Below are 18,211 nucleotides of genomic sequence, written 5' to 3' on the forward strand. Positions count from 1 at the left end.
AGGGACGAGGACCAGGGCACAGGGAGAGAACACATCTGACAAGTAGCTAGGAAGCAATACAACTGAAATGGGACGGCTCAGAGCGAAAGAGGGGGTTAGTGGATTTGACTCCAGGTTTTTTGACTGACTGGACGATCCATTAACTGAGGCAGGGACCGCAGAAGGAATTTGGGAAGGAATAAAGGTCACGTGGAAGCTGCGGCGTGGCCACATCCAAGTGGAGAGAGAAGGAGAAAAATGGGATTATGGCTAAGGAAGTTTTCTCAGGAACACAAACGGCAGGTGAGCTGAAATCACGATGGCGGACACGAAGCGAGGAAAGCCGGCGTCGAGGAGCACAACTGAAGCAGAATCCTTGGGAAATAGCAGGAGCAGCTCAGGAAGGAGCTCACAAAGGAGGTGAAGTCGGGGGCAGAGAGTCTCTAGGAGGATTCAGGAGTCAAGACTCAGTAAGATACTGAGTCAAAAAGTTTGCACTCTGCAGAAGGCTGGAGAGATCTTCGAGAGAGGCTCTGTACAGTGGCACAAATGTCAGGCCGCCATGATGGAGGAGTGAATGGAAGGGAGGAAGTGGTCCCTGGGTGTTCAGATCACTCTTGTAAGAAGGCTGCCAGAGAAGGGGAAGTGAGAGAAGGGCAGTCCCGATCTCTATTATCTATCATACTTTATTTATGTTTTAAAAACGTTTATTTATTTTTGAGGGAGAGAGTGACAGAGTGCAAAGGACGGGCGGGGGGGGGGGGGGGGGGAGGATCCCAAGCAGGTAGAGAGAGAGAGAGAGAGAGAGAGAGAGAGAGGGAGGGAGGATCCCAAGCAGGTTGAGAGAGAGAGAGGGAGGGAGGGAGGGAGGATCCCAAGCAGGTTCCACGCTGTCTGCGCAGAGCCCAACACGGGGCTCGAACTCACGAACCCTGAGATCATGACCTGAGCCAGAATCAAGAGTTGGACGCTCAACCAACTGAGCCACCCACGCGCCTCTCTATCAATACTTTTAAAGGAAAAGACTAAGAGACTTGAGTGGGTTTCCAGGCTGAGAGGAAAGCCGGCAGAGATGGAGAGACTGAAAGTATTGGCAAGAGAACGGGACTCAAGGAAACAGTCCTAAAGGGGAAAATTGTCCTAATGAGGTCATCTACTTTAACAAATTTTAGCTTCTAATGGTGTCTAGCCAGGAGAGTTGTCAAGCATCTGTGGAAAGCAGGAGCAGCAGCAGGCAGGCAACTGGGCTTGGAGCAACCCCAGAGAATAGGAGACAGACTCCCTACCTTACTAATCCTGGAGGCTTCTGACTTGCGCGGTAAAACCCCGTAAGAGAAGGCACGTGTAGTGAGATTAGAAAGTTCACCCCCCTCGTCTGCATCTCCTGAAATTCTGTAATAAACGACGGAATACAGCCCCCAGTCCAAGGGATTGTAATTGCTGCACAAACAGCACTTTCTTGGGCTGCAAAGGAGTCAGATTTGAGTTTGAGTCTCAGCTTTGCTAGAGATTAGCGACCAGCTTTGGGCAATTTCTTTGCTCTAGGCCTCAGTTTCTTGACTTACAAAATGGAGCCAAGCGATTGATGCCGCAAGCCTAGATGGTGAGGCTTAACAGGTTCACAGGCCTGAAAGTGCTCTGTAAAAAAATCACGCTCTCTGCAAATAGACGGTGTATGATGCACACGTAAAGATGGGATTTGAAGTCTCAGAAAATTGGGCAAAGCCCACGCAGTTTTTGTTGTTGTTACCCCTGTAAAAAGACATATCAATTACAAAGGAGAGCCTTAAAGCCAAGACCTTCAGCTTTCACTGAAGACCAATTCCTTGCAATCCTGAAGAGCCAGAAGGTCAGGTGTTGAGGGTGGAATACAAATGCGTTCTCCCAGGGACTGGAGCCTGGGGGAAATGGGGCCACCAGGGGCACGCACTGTCCCTGGAGGCAGGGGGCACCAATGTACAACAGAGACTGTACCCACAGGACTCCAGGCTGTATCCTCACAGTGAAGGGCTCAAGTTTGAGTCAAGACAAACCCGGGTTCGAAATCTGGCTCCGTCACGTATCAGCCGTGTAACCTCAGACAATCCAAATGCACTGAGCTTCCATTTCCTCATCTGTAAATTGGGATGACAACCTCTACCCTGAGAATGCTGTAATGATTAAATACAACGTGTCTGTATCTGTGTAATAAAGCACACATGCATTTGTGTGTGTGTGTGTGTGTGTTCAATTAATGGTAGCTATTATGTTGGGTCTGTTGTTGTAGGCTTCACAGAAGCTTGTTTTCACACACAGCTGTTATTTACTGATACTTACTAAGAGCTTTACAGGTATAGTGTTAGCTAAACATAATGTTTAACGTATAGGATCGAGGGGCGCCTTGGTGGCTCAGCTGGTTGGGCAACTGACTCTTGATTTCAGCTCAGGTCATGATCTCACGGTTTGTGAGATCGAGCCCCATGTTGGGCTCTGCACTGACAGTGTGGAGCCTGCCTGGGATTGTCTCTTTCCCTCTCTCTCTGCCCCTCCCTGGCTCGTGCACACATGAGGACTCTCTCTCTCTATCAATAAATAAACTTAAAAAAAATCTTAAAAAAAAAGTATAAAATCTATTATGTCAGTTGAACTTAAAAAAATTCTTTAATGTTTATTTATTTTTGACAGAGAGAGAGAGAGAGAGAGAGAGAGAGAATGAGCAAGGGAGGGTCAGACAGAGAGGGAAACACAGAATCCGAAGCAGGCTCCAGGCTCTGAGCTGTCAGCACAGAGCCCGACGTGGGGCTCGAACTCACAGACCCCAAGATCATGACCTGAACCGAAGTCGGATGCTCAACTGACTGAGCCACCCAGGCGCCCCGGTCACTTGAACTTTTAAAACTGAGAGCAAAAACTACCTCTATTCTATTTTTCTCTCCATCCTTGGGTATAATAAAGTCTCTAGCACAGAGCAGGGATTTAAGAAATGTTTGCTGAAAGAAGGAAGAAAGGAAGAGAGGGAGGGAAGAAGGACAGGAAAAGCAGAGGGGAAAAGAGAAGGAAGGAGATGGATGGTGAGAATACTGACACAGGTGTTATGAAATTCAAGGACTGACAAAAACAGAGACAAAGCATTTCCGAGCTACTGAATGAATAAAGACTTCTTATAAAAAAGTCACTTTCTCGTGCTGATGTGATTTATTTTTACTCCTCTAAGCTCTGGTATAATCTTTCCCTCCATCTGGCAAGTGGGAACGGACCAGCTATATTTCAAGTTTGCTAACAAAGATTGCTGAAGGTAAATATTTGTGGCTTGCCAGAGCAAACCATACCATTTCAGTTTTAGGTTGTTTTAATGATAAGCTCCTTCAGATCTAGCTCCACTGACACTTTGTAGCACAGCATGGAAGTACATTGGACTCAAATTCCAACTATATTTAGCATCCCTTTCACACCGCATCCTTCGAGCAGATGTGGGGCCAGCTGCTGTGAATTCTTTCCTAGAATCTTACCGAGACGTAGATTTTGGTACGATTTTCAAAAATAAGTTACACAGGTGTCATCTCTGAGTCAATGAGCACTCTAGCTATAAAAAGAATATGTACAAATTGGGCTCTCTTCCTACGAGTTCCGACACGGGAACAGGGTTTTCGCTGTTTCGATCAATCTGTTTTCATTTGATTGTATTAAGTGATTTTTTGCCCGCAAGACAAAAATAAAGTTCTCCCTGGGCTGTGCCACTGCAATTTTGTTCCCTTCTTGCTGTTACCACTTATTCTAATATTATCATAGAACGAGGTGATTGGATAAAATCCTTTCTTTGGATTCCGATTCAAGTAATATTAATGGAACACAAAACTCTGGGAGTGCCTCCATCTCCGCTATGTTATTTTCCTGCTTAGGAAATGCGGTTTAAAGATATCGAAACAAGCCTGAATGACCTGTCTTCAACACCATGGTAAGTCCGGAAAACAGCTGAAAATCCTGAAAGCACGTGAACCTAAGTATCTTGGGGGCAGGGCCAAGGTCACTGGTTCAGCAGTCCTGGACGAGGCCGGAACATCCGTAGACCAGTTTCCTCACTTCTCAAACAAGGACTCATGGACTGGTTGGTCTCAGATCCCAGGCGGCTTGCTAGAACCTCCTGTGCCCTACAGGAGACCACAGTCATGGGCCTGCCTCAGTGTGCCACTGAGTGGTAGCCACGGTGAGGACCTTTTCAAAAGCAAATTAAATAATGAAGTTGTGAGAGTTGAGAAAAATCTCTCTTCAGGGGGGTATTTTTTTTTTTAATAAAGTGGGAGTACCCAAAAGTCAAATTTACATTCTGTAAATTTTTGTTTTAGTCATTCTAATTTTTTTTTTTCAACGTTTATTTATTTTTGGGACAGAGAGAGACAGAGCATGAACAGGGGAGGAGCAGAGAGAGAGGGAGACACAGAATTGGAAACAGGCTCCAGGCTCCGAGCCATCAGCCCAGAGCCTGACTCGGGGCTCGAACTCACGGACCGCGAGATCGTGACCTGGCTGAAGTCGGACGCTTAACCGACTGTGCCACCCAGGCGCCCCTGTTTTAGTCATTCTAAAGCCAATAATATTCTTTTATTTTTCTTTCTTTCTTTTCTTTCTTTCTTTCGTTCTTTCTTTCTTTCTTTCTTTTTCTCTCTCTCTCTCTCAATCTCTCTCTTTTTTTTTTTTTTTGAGAGAGAATCCCAAGAAGGCTCAATCTCACAACTCTGGGATCGTGACCTGAGCTGAAATCAAGAACGGAACACTCAACCGACTGATCCGCCCAGGCAACCCAACCCCCCCACCCCGCCTAAGGCCAATAATATCCTAAGGCTGTGTTGTGGACCAGTGTGCCTGAGCAGAAACCGAGGGATGGGCAAAATTGGCCTTGGGTTCCTCCACGATTGCCACGTCGACGGTGCTGTGTCACGAGGGCCGTGCGCCTTTCCCATGCGGTTACGCTCACAGTTCTCCCCTGCCATCAGACGGCAATTTTCATCTGTGCATCTCTTCATGTGTTATAATACTTAATTACACTTCATCTTCATATTATCCTAATCTTACTGATGCTCAGAGAGGTTAAGTGGTTTCCAGTAGGTCCCAGCTACAAAGAGAGGCAGAACGGGTGCCTAAGCCCAATTCCTTTGATTCTCAGTTCAGTGCTTTCTGAGTTAAACACAACAGTAGCAGCAGTGGTGAAGAAGCGGTCTGCGTTTACTGCGCATCAGGCGTTGAGCTAAGAGCTCCACATACAAGGTCATCTTATTTCACCATGGTAGGAACTCTGTGATGTAGATATTATTACAATCCCCACTCACAGATGCGGAAAGTGAGACCACAGAGAGGTTACGTAATACGCCCAAGGTCTCACAACTATCAAGACGTACCATCGAGAATTGCTCTCACTTGCTCGTTCGACAACTACGCTAGATTTGCCTTCTTACAATAGATCGCCGCTGCCATCGTGGTTTCCATCCACAATTCAGGTGAAAATATATGCATTAAGAGTCCAGGGCCGCCTGATATGGCCTCCACTGGAGCTCTGAGTCATGTATAACACAGATCATTGGTATCGGGGTATCCTGCTCTTGCGTGGCTCACAGATTCTCTGAGGGCACCGACTACATAGCTTTATTCTCAGTGTCCAAACACAACTGTATTACATATAGACAATTCATGGCAACCGTGTGCTGAGTGGAACCCAATGGAAATTACCAAGTCTTCGTCAACACAGACGGAAGTACAGACTGTCTCCTGGTTATAACTGCAGTTGAAAATTAAGCGACATAAGCCTGAAACCAAAAGGCTGAGTTTCGACTTTTAATTCAAGGGAATCAGCAGAGCAGAAGTAAGTATGTGACCCACCAACTATGTGTATCCTGCAGACAGGTGTTATTCAACTACACGTTGCCTTTAAATTTCTAATCAATGGCCAATATTTAAAAATTAAGAGATTTCATAAGAAAAATCCCAGTTTCTCTAGAAAAACTGAAACACATGACACTAGATGGGGTATCGGCTGGCTAGCTCACCAACCGCAATGGGACCAATTTCATCTATTTATATTCCGGGGCTGCTCTGGGATTCTGAGGTTGTAAACCTCAGAAGCTGCACAGAGGGCAGAAGCAGCTTTGGAAGTACACAGGAGTCTCCTAAGGTTCCTGAATCACTGCTTCAACCCAACAGTTGCCTCTACGAGTCTTGCCATACAGTAACTTGAAATTTCAGTCATTTGGTGACTGAGCTGTCATCTTTGCCTCAGAGGACAAAATAAACTGACTGCTCACTCTCAACCTGGTTTACTTGTCACCAAATCTAGAATGTCTCCAGCTTTAAGCTCTACCACAAAAACGATCAGGTCAGCGTCCCTTCGATGGCTGCGGGTCCGATGCTCCACGCTGATGCTTTACAGGTGGGGCAAAGAGCGAACTATATCCCACCGATATGTTTTAAGGAAGAAAGGTGGTCATTGGCAAAAACACTGAATCTTTTGAAAAAGCCACCTTTAATCAGCTTATTAGTTGTCACAAGGGTGTAGGCAAAAAGTTGACATTCGCACTCGCTGACCCCCTTCTGGGTAGGTGAGCAGGGTTTTCGTCCTGAAAATTCTGTGGTCTCTGCAGCTGTGCTACTATTCAGGAAGACCAGAGGTCTGCAGAGCCGCAAGCAGGGAACTAAACATGCATTTGAGAAAGTCTTTAATCACTAAATCAGACAGGTTTATGCAATCCAAACACAGCCACCGATGAACTACACTGGTATAAAAGGAGACTGCCCTTACTGAAATTTTGGATTATAATGTAAGAAAAACCTTTCCTCCATTGGTCAGTGGCTTGCTATTGAATCCTATGCCTTAAGTAATCTACAGACACTTAAGGGCTTTCTCTTGTCTGGGTAGCAAACAAAACACTAAAAACCTACAAGGGGTCAACAGTATTGCTAGAATTACACATTCCGTATCATTTTATGTTACAATCAGCTAGACTTCAAAGAGAGACTTTAAAAATGTAGTTAATGGGATCAATTCTGAAGAGGATTTTTTTAAACTATGTATGATTGGAAATACGCAGTTTCTTTCACTGTTAAAAAAAATAATGCCTGCTTGTTAGAAAGTCTGCAATCAACTCAGCTTTATTGCTTCAAATAAGCAGTTTGCACACAGAACAATAAAATTGTTTAATAAAAGAACATAATAGGCTTAGCAGATGTTGCAATCATAGAACATTTTAGGTAAATGGTTTTAAAAGGACATTTCCTCAGTTTAGAAACACACTTTGGAAAATGAAACTCAGTTGCTGATTTTATACAGCTTCTCTCTGAGGGAGTATTTGGGCTTTTTTTTTTTTTTTTCTTTTTCTAGCAGACACACAGGACTGAGTTTACCATGAGCCAGCTTCCAGCAAAAGCGGGCCGGAGGGAGTGTAACTCCTTTCAGTAGCTCACATACCCACGTTCCTACTAATAAAGACATCTTGATGGTTTCTTCCAAGACATCTTTACCATTTGTTCGCTGACAGCTTTGGGGTCTGAAAGAATATTGTCGCTTTCTCAGCAATGAATCCTTCAACATTTATTCAACACTCTTCAGAGGAGGACATAAAGATGTGCCTCATTTCCTGCCTGCAAGGAACTTACGTTCCACCAGAAACACAGAAAATGACAAGATACAAGCTCATGGTTACACAGTTCCGGACGGCTGGGTGTACTAAGTCGTTCCTCTAATAAACAATGCCACCTGCATAAGGACAACCTTCTGAAGGCTGATGAAAGAGAGGGCTTTGGCTCAAAGGAGGAAAAAGTGTTACAATGTTTAAACGTCACTTAATGTAAGCTATCTCCCAAGAAGATGCGCAAGCATGGCAGGCAGCCAACATTTCCAATTGCGTGCCTATTTCCTACCAGCAAAACTGGACGAGGTACTTGATCACTTTAATAAATTATAAGTTATGTTTTAAGTCTGTATAGTGTCTCGGCACTTAGCTTCCAAAAAAGAAAAATCAAAGTAGTAATCTTCCCATCTTAATGCATCCTTTTCTGCCTTATGACCAATAAATGCCCCAACGCTAAACGCTCGCGTTGTATCTGCTACAAGTCCAAGCGGACTTCACAGCAACTTAGTGACTTGATTCTAATTAGTTCCCTTACTTAACAAAATGCTTGTATCATATACCACACACCATAATAAATCTACGTGTGAGAGAAGTCAGCACGGTCCTTATCATTCTTAAGTAATAAGACCATTTGTCACGAGGAACTGATTCGAACAGTGGCTCAGAAAATGTTAACGTTTCTGCTGCCACAATCAAGCATTTACAATATATATGGGGGGAGAAACAACCCTTAGTATATCTCAGTGCTCCATCTGTGCTAACTGCCTCAGGCTCAACCATGTCTCAGCTCCCAGGTGCACTGAACCACATCTATCAAAATATTTACCCCTAGAATAGCTTTGTAATAAGAGTGGAATGTCCTTTTTGATGATTTCCTTTGAAAAATCCATATACTGGCATTTCTAAACTTTTGGAGATGATAGATTGCATGAATCTACTCATTTAAAAAAAAAAAAAACCCAAGGTGATTAATGTATTATAATAACTATACAAACACATAATATATTTAATATGCTTTATATTTTCACCTGTGACTATGGCTCTAACCTACAGCTGAGTGCGCCTCATTTCTTTTTTTTTTTTTTTTTAATTTTTTTTTTTTTTTAACGTTTATTTATTTTTGGGACAGAGAGAGACAGAGCATGAACGGGGGAGGGGCAGAGAGAGAGGGAGACACAGAATCGGAAACAGGCTCCAGGCTCTGAGCCATCAGTCCAGAGCCCGACGCGGGGCTCGAACTCCCGGACCGCGAGATCGTGACCTGGCTGAAGTCGGACGCTTAACCGACTGCGCCACCCAGGCGCCCCTCTTTTTTTTTTTAATCTTTATTATTATGTTTATTTATTTTGAGAGACAGAGAGAGAGATTTGAGAGAGAGAGAGAGAGTGCGAGTGGGGGAGAGGCAGAGAGAGAGGGAGACAGAGAATCTGAAGCAAGGCTCCAGGCTCTGAGATGTCAGCACAGAGCCCGACGTGGGGCTTGAACCCATGAGTGTGAAATCATGACCTGAGCCGAAGACAGACGCTCAAACGACTGAGCCGACCAGGCGCCCCTGAGTGCGCCTCATTTCTAATGCCATCCTGGTTCTCACTGTGAGTTGAATCCCTGCTAGATGGTTAGGAGGGAGACAATACTAGGTATGAACCTTCAGCGGCAACGGCATACCAACATGATACATGGCTAGTGAAATCTATGAAGGTCTAGAGTGGTTGTTGAACAGGTTAAAGCAAATTAGCTTCTGGGACTGCAATTTATGTTGCAGAACGAAAAAGAAAAGAGCACCCAAAATCTTAAATACAGAGAACAAACTGAGGGTTGGTGGGGGTGGGGGTGGGGGAGGGCAGGGAAAAGGGGGGATGGGCACTGAGGAAGGCACTTGTTGGGATGAGCACTGGGTGTTGTATGTAAGCGATGAATCATGGGAATCTACCCCCAAAACCAGGAGCACACTGTATATACTGTATGCTAGCCAACTCGACAATAAATTATAGTTAAAAAAAAAAAAAAGAAAAGAAAACTGGGTAGGGGAATTCCTCCTGATGCAGCAAAAACATACCAAAAATCTACCGAACTTTTAAATATTCGGTGCTCATTGCAGAGGAAATACCTCGACCATACCGTCCACATGGTCACTGCATGATCAGTACTTAAAACAGTGGTTCAGCACTCTGAGTCCCCCCAGATGTGAAGGGCAAGTGGAAAGTCCGTCCCGGCATGCCTCGCACAAGCAAACAATGGAAACACCGCAGGTCCCTCCGCTCCCACACGGTTCCCAGGTCCTGGCCGTGGTGTCCCTTTGCTTCATCGGCTCTAGCAAAGTTTTGCCCTCGGGGCTTCTGTGCCGCCCCCAACTTCCTATCCTCGAAAGGAACCAGACAGGGTGGCAAGTACACTGAACAGGGCCAGGCAGAACATTCAAGAGGCTCTCACTGGTACCACCCAAGGGCCCCAAAGATTGCTCAACGTCTCCGTAGGAATGTGGCACCCATTCTGCATAAGTGGGGGGAAATTCCCTTCAGTCTCTTTTTTCTTTTTGTCAATAAAATAAAATGAACGTAAGTAGAATAACAAAATGTCCTTACTTCCTTCCCTTCATAACAATGATGACCATCGTTACTTTACTACAATTAATATCCAGCATTAATTGGATATTAATCCAACTGTCTGGGTCTGAGAACCCAGGCAATTTGGAAGATATCAAATATATTTAACTTTTAGAGTCCCAGCGTCAACATCACATCAAACATACTAAAAGTTGTATTCATAAGCCACGTTTAAAAAATAATTTTATGGGGCGCCTGGGTGGCTTAGTCAGTTAAGCATCTGACTCTTGATTTCAGCTCAGGTCATGATCTCACACTTTGTGAGATCAAGCCCCATGTTGTGCTCTGTGCTGACAGCGCTGAGCCTGTTTGGGATTCTCTCTCTCCCTCTCTGCCCTTTCCTTGCTCTCTTGCTCTCAAAATAAATAAATAAATAAACTTAAAAAAAATTAAAAAATAATTTTAAGGGCAGGGAGCCTGCCTGGCTCAATCGGAAGAGCATGCAACTCTTGATCTCGGGGTCGTCTGAGCCCCACGCTGGGTGTACAGATTACTAAAAAAAAAAAATTAAATTAAAAAAAAAAAACAAACTGATGGCCAAGGCATTTTTGAAAGATTTTTTGCCTTTGTTTTTGAAACTATTTGGCTACTACTCATTTATTCCATAGTTGGCTATGATTTCTCAGTAATCATGGATACATTTAACATCTACTGAAGACAAAAAATCTGATTCTGTATTTGTTTGCTTAAACATTTATTGTTGATCCTGTACTATTTTTGAGCCAATGTTTCTTCTTTGGAGATTTCCGACACTTTGAGTGTTCTAAAAACGATATTATTTAGTCATTGCGCCCCTCGTGCCTAATGATTACTACGATGGCCTTGACTGTAATAGCCAGAGAGGCAATGTGAGGGGGAGACACCTCCATCGGGACTGCAGGAAAGACACAGGGGGAGCACGGAGGGAGGGAAACGTAGGTGAAGGAGACGATGGCCAATGGAAGCTTGTTGTAGGGCTGCAACCCAGTGAAACAGCAGACAGGGTATCGGACAGTTCGACAGTCACTCTGCCTATGTCTCACACGAGACACAGATGAAGTAAGCACGTTCTCTCCTCTCGAGGAATTCATTACTTAGTGGGGGAAAGAGGGCTTTCAGACAGCACGTGAGGCAGGGTGGGTATGCTGCTGTCAAAGGCTTTCCAGAAGAGATGGCATTTCGGCAGGTTCATTTACTGGCAGAGTAACCATGAGCTTCATTTGCTCATCTGTAACTGGGACAATAACACTGACTTCACTGGGTCAGGAATCGCAAAGATACATACATGTACGGTACACTACCTGTGTCAAATGTACCTTCCTTTCTTCTTTACTTAAATGAGCTTTTACCATGTGTCAGGGGCTCTGCCAGGCACTGTATATACAACGGACAATACACATCAGGTTGCCTTCATGAAGCTTGTAACAGAGACTACTCTAGGATACGAGGAAGGTGGGCCAGGCAGAAGAATCAGTGTGAGCAAAAGCAAAAAGCGAAAGTGTGTTGAGAGAGCAATCAGTCACCCAGTTTTTGGAAGTGAGGAAGGAGGAAGGAGTGAGGAAGAGGGTTTTAGGATGTTTGTTACTGTCAGTGGTTAAGACCAACAAAGAGTAGGAAAACCACTCAGCCACGGTAAGTTAGGGGGTAGAACAGAATGGCAGATGGGTTGTATCTACTATATCAATTCTCATCGGTTGGTAATGGCTTCCTGGAAGGCCATATTGAAAATGAACTCATGACGGCCAATGTCCATCACGGGCATTGTAGGGGCTAGGTGTAATATGTGAGTGGCAGATAGGGCATTCTTTGTCTACACGAAATTGAGCACTGTCTTTGTAAAGAGTCACATCCGGAAGAATGTGTGTCATTTCCTTAGCAGAGACCTAGAAACTAGAGCAGGACAGAAGACCCAGTGGGGGAGGTAGATCTCTGACTAATGGCCCAGCGGAAGGCCAAGAGATCAAAGGAATATAGGGTAGTGGTGACTGCTTTAATGAATTGGCTTAGTGTGGAATTCATGTCAGGCTGAGTCACGAAAATGGAGCCAACAAATTGGGAAAAGTGAAAAAGGTTGGGTTATGGAGACAGAGTCCCGTGTTCAAGTTACAGCTCTTCCAATTATTAGCTTCTTAGGCCATTCAATCTTTCTGAACCTTAGTCTCTCAGGATAAAACATGTGGATATTCGTACCTCACAGGGTTGTGGAAATGACTAAAACATACTGGACAGTACCTAAAATGCACTGGGCGCTCAATAAATAGTACTTCTCTTCCTCTTTTCTTGAAGTGACTGAAGGTCCATAAATAGAAAATTGTGTAGGTCTACAGAAAAGGAAGGAGTTAGACGGTAAATATCCAGTGTGGCTGGGCTGGGCAGTAGATGAAAATTACAAATGCCTAGAATTAAGAAGTCAGGGAGTGGCGAGATCGGAAGCCACTGGTTTGGCTGGCTGTCCATGGGCATGGTCTTGGAGGTCACATAGAAAGTTACAGTGAGGAATATGGAATGGAACCCTGCTGGTGGAGCTCACAGCTCATTGTGAAGATCATTTTAACCGAAGGTTATAATAAGTGTGCCCCAGAATTAGGCAAAAAGGACACGAGAGGGTTAGGGGACAGGGGACAAGGTGAGAGAGAAATTGGGGAAATTTTCACAGAAACAGCAACGAGAGTTGCATCAAAGGTCATCAAATTTTTTTCCCAAATGCAGTGAAAGAAAACCACTCTTCTACGAAAAGGGAAGAGTATGTGGAACAGAAATTAAGTGTGAAGAGTTTTAGGGGCCTTTTCAGCAAAGATGTCAAAATCACACAGGACAAAGGCAGGAATGAGGAAGACAGGGGAAAAGAATGAGTCAGGGGCTGAGGTCACCTAGGATAACCTATTATTCTCTTGTTATTGTTTTTATTCTCTTCAAATTGGCCAAAACAAACTTTAAGACCAATCAAGAACAAATAGATTCTTATCGTTAGATTCTAACCCTAGTCACTGAAACTCAACATGCATTTACCATACATAGAAAACAACCTAATTAGGCAAATAAATATGCATGAAAATGGAAATGTTATAGCCCATATGCAAAAACACTTGCCCAGCTGAAAACTGGTAGGTGACATCCAGTTAACTGAGCTTAGAAGACCTTGACTGACGAATCAGAAAGCAACTCGTTTTTAAAACCCAGTATCATCTTCAAAAAAATTAAATGAGCTTAAAATAAAATCATTAAGTTGGTAGGAATTAAAAATAAATTCATGCAAAAATCTTGCCCTGAAGTTTTAAAAATCCTGTTTTGCTAACTTTAGAACCTCCTCATTTTCAGTAAATTAGTTGGAACATTTTTGTTTGTTTGTTTCATTTTCTGTTTTGAAATCTTGGATGCTTGAAGCCTTCCCTTGCGGTTGGGACCTCCAATCTGCCAGAGAGTGTGTATGGCTTAAGCTTCACTTGTATATTGGGGTGAATGAGGATGGGGTATACAGCAGTTATGCCTTTCTTAAACACAGTTTGAGACGCCCTTGTCTCAAGAGCTCTGGGAAGTCCTCTGAGAGTGACATCATCACCAACGTGAATCATCTATAATATGTTCCACCTCGCGGAAGGAGAGGGACCTGAATACAGCACGAGTTAAGCTACACGGGGCAGAAGAGGCACCTGGAGCGGGGTGCTTTAGAAAACGTGGGCACCTACTGGCTCCAGGCTGTCCCATCAGGAGACAGGCAGGTCGTCAAGAAACACCCACACTGGTGAGATCTCAGGATTCTAAGATTTAGAGTCCAGCAACCCCGCTTCATAGGGATAGAAACACAGTCACGGGAAAGGATATCAGGTGACCCTCACCTGTCATCTGAGCCAGGAATGGAGCCAGAATTAAGAAACTGGTCTCCCAACTTGACCGTTCGTTCCTAAGCCCCCTTTACTAAACTGAAAGACACACACTTCAGGGGATGATCTCAAGAATCGCCAGCATACTGTGGTCTAAATAAAGAATGAAATAAACACCAGTTGCAACCTCAAATATGTCCATAAGCTGTAAGTCGGAAAGGTAGTTTTAAAGTACACTTTCTAATTCTTTTGAACTAAAATCAAATTTGGGACGCCGTAGGAAGGCAGTTCAAACAAAAGCTAATTTTGTTTAATGAACTAACCAGGAAGGCATTGTGAAAGTATTGTGCAACTGAATGCTTAGCTAATTACTGTGAGATCAAATAACTGTTACCATGGTTACTGCACACTGTTTTCCATAATAACTTTTATCACTTCAATAAATCTTTGTGACGCAACAAATATAAAAAGTTTACTGTAACATGACTATAATGTTTTGGAAGGCACACACTGATGACTGACCTACTGAAATTACCTTCCCATATTTGTCAGTGAACAAGGGGTGATGCCCAATCTAGTTGACTCAGTGTCAAAATGTTTCAACGGCTCCTTGAAGAAAAGTCTGTAATTCATCAGAAGTTGAATTTACCTGGTCCTGTCATCCGACAGAAAAAAAATCAGAGGGCTCTCTCAGCATCACATCTCGTCTTTGGGAATAAAAGTAACAGCAACTGTTTATGAAGCAGTAATTGTCAGGTTGCACGCTGGGCAGCTGACCGACGTCACCCTGTAATCTTTCCCACTCTGCTGCGGGAAAAGGATCCGGCCAGTGTCATCTAGCTCCCTCTTGGAAGACATTTCAACCCAGGTCAGTCTAGCTCCAAAGTCACTTTTCTTTCCAGCACACCACACAGCATTATGTATATAAAGACAGACAGACAATTTCTATAATAACTGTTTTCTTGCTGCGGAGTACTGGTAAATTTGCACCAAAGTGCCATCGGAGGCTCCCTGACATAATGACTGGCTGGTCTGTTAGCTGGAATGATGTCATTACTCCACTGGAAAATGGGCCTTCTTTCCCCGGATATACTGGAGTTAAGACTTGCTTATATTCCTATTCCTGGCCCCTCCCCGCCTCCACATAGGCAGGGCTGAGTCATCTGGTCACTTTCACTTTTTGCTGTATCTTGCTTGCCCTTTTCTGTATCTAAATACTGAGATTTCTAAGTGAAATAGTAAACATGATCTAATAAGTTAAGACTGACAATGAACATGAGTATTGAGTGTGATAAGATAAAGGAAACTGCAGATGTAGAATTCAGTTCTGCCGAGGTGAGGCTGTAGAGCCTCGGGCAGGTCGGTCACTGAGTATCTCTCTGGGTTTTCCCATCTGGAAAATGGGGCAGTAATCACCTACTAACTCACAGGGATATTATGCAGATTAATTATTTAATGTTGTTGCATTTTTTTTTTTTTGAAGATACACAGTGCTAAGCCATAATAATCATCATCAAGGTGAAATGTAAAACATACATATGATTAGAGTTATTAAAAAGCACAACCGGAAACCACTGTTGAAAGGGTATCCTACTGCAATAAAAGCAAGGATGCATCTTCCAGAACCCTGAAGCAGAAACCCTAATTCATGAACCCTGATTCATACCTATTCAGCACTGTTCCAAAGGTCTCAGTTTCAGAGAGGCCAAAAGCCATTTATTTCATGGTTGGTTTCAGAGATGAACAGGTAGGATTCATGTCCGGGACTGAATCAGCCTTGGATGACTCAGCTGCTGTAATCTCTCTCACGTTTAGAGATAGCCAAAGGCTGACCCTTCTGTCTTTTGTCCCCCACCGCCCCGGCATTTAAGCTGCAAACCTGTCCTTGACTCTCTATCCCGCCTCTTACCACCTCCTATCTTTTCCATTCAACCCATTACTGCTACTTCCCAAATACCTCTCGAATTCAGTTCCTTCTTTCCATGCCCACCTTAACAGTACCTTCAGGAAGACTTGTCTCCTTCCTGCCTTCCTGTCTCCAGTTTCCCCTCCTCCTTAAATCTGTCATAAAGATTTGCATAATCGCATATACTGTTTCCAGTTCATTTTTTACTTCTTTCCTTATCCTACTCTCCTCACACTTGCTCTTTCTTACAGTTCCCGATGCTTACTGCTACTGTAACATCTACTACTACACGGTATTAAAATTTGTGTGCTTTGTACCAGATGCTGGTTCTGAAGAACCCCAAGGTCAGTGACTGGCCTTTACTTCAGCCTGGCATGAAGTGTGTATGTGCTCGATAAATGTTAAATGAATGACGGAGTGCATGAGCAAAAGCTTCCAGTGGACAGGTTAACCAGGTACACTGGTTAATAACTCTGTTGTGCCCTCAGCTTGGTAAAAGGCTCTTGACCGATTATTTTTAACTGCAGGTGATGACAGTAACTGATTCAGGATGTCTTGTTATTACAACTCAGTGAATTAAGTTGTCCTTTGTAATACGGAGCTACACAATTCAAGTTTGCCTGCAAGCTTTTCAATTCAGTCCGATTCCATGAACTACTGCCAAGAAGCAAACACAAAGCATAAAACAAGGGCGTTAATGATTTTGTAGAAAGCTGTGATCACGGAATGTTCACATCTATCAGAACTCCTACTATTAAAAAAAAACCCCTCCTCTTCCAAAGTTATGTCAAGGGACAGGAAAGAAATTAATCAAGCAGTAAGTGGAATACAGAGGAAGGCCATTTTAGGATGGGACGGTTTTGTTTGCGCCACAGATTGAAGAGGAAAAAAATGAAAGAAAATCAGTATTTTACTTCCTTGCTCTGGAATGCTACTAGACACATAAAACCAAGTCGGCCACATGTTTAAACCGGCTTCTCTTACTCAAAGTAAAAAAGCCAAATTTATCTTCATCTATTCTGGGGAATGAGCAAAAGCAGCCGTTAAGAAGCTCATATTCGGTGCGAATACAAAAGATCTCTCCCCAAATATCTGCTGATTAAAAAGATAAGTCTCTGCTGGGGCGCCTGGGTGGCTCAGTCGGTTGAGCGTCCGACTTCGGCTCAGGTATGATCTCGCGGTCTGTGAGTTCGAGACCCGCGTCGGGCTCTGTGCTGACAGCTCGGAGCCTGGAGCCTGCTTTGGATTCTGTGTCTCCCTCTCTCTCTGACCCTCCCCCGCCCATGCTCTGTCTCTCTCTCTGTCAAAAATAAATAAACATTTTTTTTTACAAAAAAGAATTGGACTATATATTGAAATATTTTTTTAAAAAGATGAGTCTTTGAGATTGATAAAACACAAGAGATTTAAATGTCACCTATCGATGGCAGTCTAAGGATTAAACTTCATTTGAAGTTCACACAATGGTCTTCCAACAGAATCACCTCTGATTTTAGCTTCTAACTTCCTGACACTCTCCCTCTTCTTGGATTTCGATTTTTGTTTTCTAAGCCCAAGACCGTTCCTGCGATTACTCATTAGTTTTGGTCTCCAAGCTCCAGCACTGCGGGGCAACACCAGCCCTCCTGAAATCATTCCCTCCCTTGGCTCTGCTGCTCCTCTGGGATCCAGCAGTCCTCCATCACAGACCGTTCAGCCTCAAGTTCCCTCCTCTTTCTAGCCAATGGATGTGTGTGTCCATCTCAGCCCTCTGTGTTGTGTCTGCTAAAACTTCAACGCTATATTGGAGTGTGTGACTTCTAAATAATTACTTTCAGCCTTCTTCTTTCTCCCAGTCCCAGGGCTGCACCTCCAACCACCTAAAGGATATTTTAATTGCTCATCACATCACTACTTCAAAGAAAACATGTGTGAAATGGAACACACCATCTTTTCCTTCACTCGCAAACAGTTCCTTCTGCATTTGTGGGTAAGGATTGGCCATTCTCTAGGGCATTCATGATAAAACCTGGGGGTCCCCCCTCCCTTTTTTTTTTTAAATATTTATTTATTTTGGGGAGAGCACAAGCAGGGGAGGGGAGGGGAGGGAGAGGGGCACAGAGGATCTGAAGGGGGCTCTGTGCCGACAGGCAGACGGCAGCGAGCCCGACATGGGGCTCAAACTCAGAACCACGAGATTATGACCTGAGCTGAAGTCTGACGTGCGACTGACTGAGCCACCCACCTGCCCCTCTCCTTCCTTCCAACAACCAGTCTATATGCTGGTGACGAATGCCAATGGCCTCTGACACATGGCTTGCAGTCTACCTTTTGAATTTAGCCAACCAA

General features: G+C 43.9%; 1 protein-coding gene and 1 long non-coding RNA gene across 3 annotated transcripts in view; one reads left to right on the forward strand and one right to left on the reverse strand.

Annotated features, from left to right (window-relative positions):
* NSMCE2 (NSE2 (MMS21) homolog, SMC5-SMC6 complex SUMO ligase) overlaps positions 1-18,211 on the reverse strand; it is a 216,977-nt gene that overhangs the window by 69,277 nt on the left and 129,489 nt on the right. The gene's annotated exons all lie outside the window — the stretch shown is intronic.
* Positions 14,509-16,767, forward strand: LOC123585480. Its single transcript, XR_006706223.1, has 2 exons — positions 14,509-14,845; positions 16,135-16,767. It is a non-coding gene; the product is annotated as an uncharacterized LOC123585480 (long non-coding RNA).

Source organism: Leopardus geoffroyi, chromosome C3 (assembly GCF_018350155.1).
Source record: "Leopardus geoffroyi isolate Oge1 chromosome C3, O.geoffroyi_Oge1_pat1.0, whole genome shotgun sequence".
Classification (NCBI taxonomy): domain Eukaryota; kingdom Metazoa; phylum Chordata; class Mammalia; order Carnivora; family Felidae; genus Leopardus; species Leopardus geoffroyi.